The 4762-nt window shown below is 36.8% G+C and overlaps 1 pseudogene; it reads left to right on the top strand.

Moving 5' to 3' along the window:
• The first annotated feature begins 282 nt into the window (after positions 1-282).
• LOC114048177 lies at positions 283-1978 on the top strand (annotated as a pseudogene).
• Positions 1979-4762: the final 2784 nt, after the last annotated feature.

Genomic DNA, 4762 nt, shown 5'->3' with positions numbered 1-4762 from the left:
GAAACTCTTTCCCCTGCTTCTGTTAAGGGTTGTCATGGAAATTCTCTTACTCTTTTCTCTTCTAACTCCCCTGACCAAAACTTAGGTTCTGGGATTTGTGGGCAGTCTTCACCTCTGAGGAAGTGAATGGAGAAAGGAAATCCCCTTAGAAAATATATCAATGCCTCTACCTCTCATTCAGGTCATTCAGTACATTTTAAATCAGCTTCTGTCATATCATCAGATTCTATTTCAACTTCTGCAGAGAATTTTTCTCTTGACCTGAGGGTCATAAGGGAGACTAACAAATTAATAGAGATGGAAGAATGAGCTGTGCTTCCAAAAGAAAATATTGAAGACATGGCCAAAGATGTTACTTATATATGCCCTGTATGAAGCTGTATGAGAAACTTTGTTGCAAATTACCGGTTATATTTCAAAAGCATTGAAAGAGACCCTCCATTTGTTTTAGATGCTTTACTCAGTGTGATCAGTAGAACAGAAAAATTGGTGGTACTTCTAGTAGAGATGAAAATTCTTATGGACTAGAAATTGTGTGCAAGGATATTTGGAATTTGCTCATAAACTAGAGGGATGAACGAGAAGATCCACATTTGAGAATCTAATGAAATATGCATTTCCTGTGTCCAATAACTTGCCTCTCTTTTAATTTGAACACAAAGAGGTATTTTCAGAAAATGGATGGAAATTGTATCAGCCTCTTTTGGAATACTGAAGGCAGGGAATTCTCAATGAAAGAGAATTACAAAGATTAGTGAACGTTACGAATTGTGTGATACATATTCCTCCCTCCCAGTGGTGTCAGCAAATATTCCAGATGAGGAACTGAAGAGAGTGGCATCTTTCAGATAAAGATACCCTATCCCAGTTTTATTGTGGATTCATCCTGAAAGCCAAGCCATAATCACATGATGTAGCCAGCCCATGGCTGAAGTGAGTGGAAATAGAAGCAAAGAGGATGAAAAATATCTTTATTTTTCTGGATTCTAATGCTCAGTCTCATAAAATCTTCATTTCTGATGTACAACCCAGTGTTAATGCTGTTGCTAACAAGGCTCTGGGTGGTAGTTATAAGACTGAGGATGCTTATCAGAATGCAGAACTACTTTTTTTCTGTATAGTCACAATATTCATGTCATGAGGGAATCATTAAAAAAGCTAAAAGAGATCACGTACCCAAACTTTGAGGAATCCAACTTGGAATCTACTCACTGGCTACAACATATTAAGATCATTCTTCCTGGGGCTCTTAGGATTGCTGACAAGGTGAAGTTAAGGAAAACCTCTGTTGTGCTGCACTGCAGTGATGAATGGGATCAAACTGCTCAGCTCACCGCCTTGGCTATGCTTATGCTGGATGGTTATTATCAAACCATCAGAGGATCTGAAATTCTTGTGGAAAAAGAGTGGTTGAGCTTTGGACACTGATTTTAACTAAGAATTGGCCATGGAGATAAGAACCATGCAGATGCAGACAGATCACCTGTTCTTCAGTTTATTGACTGTGTCTGGCAGATGACAAGACAGTTTCTCACAGCATTTGAATTTAATGAATATGTTCTGATTACTATTTTGGACTACCTATACACCTGTTTATTTGGGACATTCCTGTGCAACAGTGAGAAACAGAGAGGAAAAGATAATCTTCCCAAAAGAACTGTATCACTGTGGTCCTATATAAATAGCCAACTTGAAGACTTCACTAATCCCCTGTATGTGAGCTACTCCAGTCATGCCCTTTATCTAGTAGCTAGCATGCGCAACCTACAGCTTTGGGTAGAATATTACATCAGATGAAACCCATGAATGAAACCACAGAAGCTATCCATAATCGATATAACAACTTGTTGCTAAATGAGCAGAGCTTCAAAAGAAAGTGGAGGGATTACACAGAGAGATCTTTAGCCACTCAGCCTCATCCCCAGAAAGGACCATTTGTCCTGCACAATATGCCACTGTGGTCCAAAGTGTCATGTAAAAAGACTTTTCTTTTTGGCAAGGAGGAACTTTTATCACTGATTCCCTTATCACAGCAGTTTTTCTAGTAGAAATTTAGAACCCATCTGAGAGAGCTCTCAGCCACTTTATTTATTATGCCTCCCTCTAGGGTGAATTATTACTTTAGTAATGCAAGTATCTTATTTAAAATACCCCCTCATGCAATTATTTGATTATGTTCTGATAACACTAATTCCACCAAGACGCCTACAGGCTATTAGAATGCTCACCTCAGGATCCAGAATGGGAACAAGTTTGTTTTTAATAAGAAAATACTGCTTCAGAAATTCAACATTACCTAGTAGAAATAATATAAAAGTTGCCCACCCAAATGAATGAGGCACAAGTAGCCTACTACAGAGAATAATGAATTCATAGGAATATCAGTTGAACACAGTCTTTAATGGCTTCACAGGACTGGTGACACAGACTTTAAGAGACAGGCCACATAATTCCAACTTTTTGACTTTTTCCTGTCAGAAATAGTTGGCTTGTCCTTTTCTCTTTATCTCTTCTTTTGCCCATATTTTTTATAATGTGAAGGACCAAGTTTTGAGTCTGTTATGGGGTGATGACAGTCGAGGATTATTAAACATTATCATTGTGTAAGATTTATCATGATTCTAAAATGAGGCTTTATGGAAAATATGATGCACTCTGAAGGTCAGCTAATTCACAGTTCTTCAAGTTTTACTTCATTTATCTACATTTACCAGTTTTATTAATTATACCAGAAACAGGATCCTGAAAAGATTAAGCTATTTGAATTTTGAAAACACAAATCTATCCCACTTTGGTTCTGATACTAATTTTTGTGTCAGAGGCAATATCAAGGTAACTGGTAGGTATAAAGCTACAGTCTGAAATTCTAGCTAGGACTGATACCTCTCCCCCCTATAGTTTTATGTACAAATAGTTTGTGAGATCAGCAATATACTCAAAGTTCATACCAAGTCCTTTACTACTTTTTGCCATAATGAATCCAATAATTCTACTGAATGATTAAACCTACCAACCAAAGAAACTATTGCATGTAAAAACATATATTTATTACAATCTCAATGTAAGTAGAGGTAACCTTGATTTCTTAGTTGGCTATAGTAAGATTTTAGCACTGGCATAAATACATGACTACCTGCTGTCTACTTTACTAAGAGCCATGCATAATGCAATATACTGCAACAAAAATAAGCTCATTGCCCCTTGGGTCTTTAATTTAAACAGAATTCAACTGACTTAAGAAATACAGCATACCATTTCATATAGAGATAAATGAATGGCTTTAGAAGTAGGAAGATCTTGATTCAAGGCCTGCCTCTGACACTGGCTGAATGACTATGGGTGAATGATGTAACTCTCAATGCCCACAGAAAACTCTCTGAAACTACAAATTACTGAAAATTTGCCAAATTTTATTAGTAGAGAGAGTTTCTGCACTGAAAGTTACCAGAATTGAAATCACAGATTGAGTCTACCTCTCAAAAAAATCCATAGCATTCTCATTGGCAGTGGCTCCATAGGCCATTTTCTAACTAAAGTAAAAGATTTGGAGCATTTAAGTTCTATGCAACCTTTGGCAAGTGAGTTCATTTTTTTTTTCTATTCCATTTTCCTCAATTAAAAGGAGAGGAACTTAAATTTTAGGTTAACTTAAATTTCTACAACTCAAACCATATCCCCAATCATTTATAAAATGCCTACTCCATCCAGATGGCTAGAGGAGGCAAGTGTTGAGAGGATATTAAAATAATGTACCCAGAAGCCCTTATACAACATACCTGACAAGAAGGAATATTTGGACTTTTTCTTTTTACTTCTCTCACTCTCTCAGGTTATAGCTCTGTGCCTGTAGACACATTTAATTAGGGGTAGGGGAGAGGAGTAAGATTTACACAAGATAAATATAGGTTAGATTAGATTTGTCATAATTTGTCATAAACAAATCAATGCTTCAAACAGAAGCACCAGAGACTCAGAGAAGGAGGAATCATTTTTAACTGGGTAACTGGGGAAGGATTTTCTAGAAGAGATAACCCCTGGGCTGAACTTTGAAGGAAGAGATTGATTTCAATAGATGGAGATTTAGTGGGATTCTGTTCCAGTGGTCAATGTACTCAAATACACAAATGAGAGAAGCCAAAACTAGGGTAGCTAGTGATTGACTAGTATGCCAATTTGAAAGGAATGAAAGTTACATAAAGGTACATTATATGAAATAAGGCACGGAAAGTAAATTGGAGTCAGATTGTGGAGGCCTTTGAATAACCTGCTAAAAAGTTTATATATTATTTTCCCATCTAAGTAATGGAAAATTATTTTTTAGTAGTGGGATTTGTTCAGACATGAGAGATTTCTTTTGTAGTTGTGTGAGGATGTATTGGAAAAGGGAAAGAATTCCAATTGTAAGACCAGTTAAGAGATTATTCCAAGGGGGCAGGTACTTGGCACAGTGAATAGAGCACCGGCCCTGGAGTCAGGAGGACCTGAGTTCAAATCTGGCCTCAGACACATAACACTCACTAGCTGTGTGACCCTGGGCAAGTCGCTTAAACCCAATTGCCTCACCAAAAAAAAAAATTCGAAAAATCCAGGAGAGCAATAAGGTCCAGAACAAGAACAGTGGAAATAAACCTAATCACATTTTGAAGAGTCTTCCTTGATATTAACTGAGATACTACCTTGAATATCAGTGAGTACTCTTTAAATTAAGGATAATTATGGAAATTTCATTTCATTTTGAAAAAAAAAATGCAGCAATGATGAT

Source organism: Vombatus ursinus, unplaced genomic scaffold (assembly GCF_900497805.2).
Source record: "Vombatus ursinus unplaced genomic scaffold, bare-nosed wombat genome assembly UNPS02014791.1, whole genome shotgun sequence".
In the NCBI taxonomy this organism is placed as follows: domain Eukaryota; kingdom Metazoa; phylum Chordata; class Mammalia; order Diprotodontia; family Vombatidae; genus Vombatus; species Vombatus ursinus.
The sequence above is the reverse complement of the archived record's forward strand: the minus strand, read 5'-3'. Positions and strand labels throughout refer to the sequence as shown.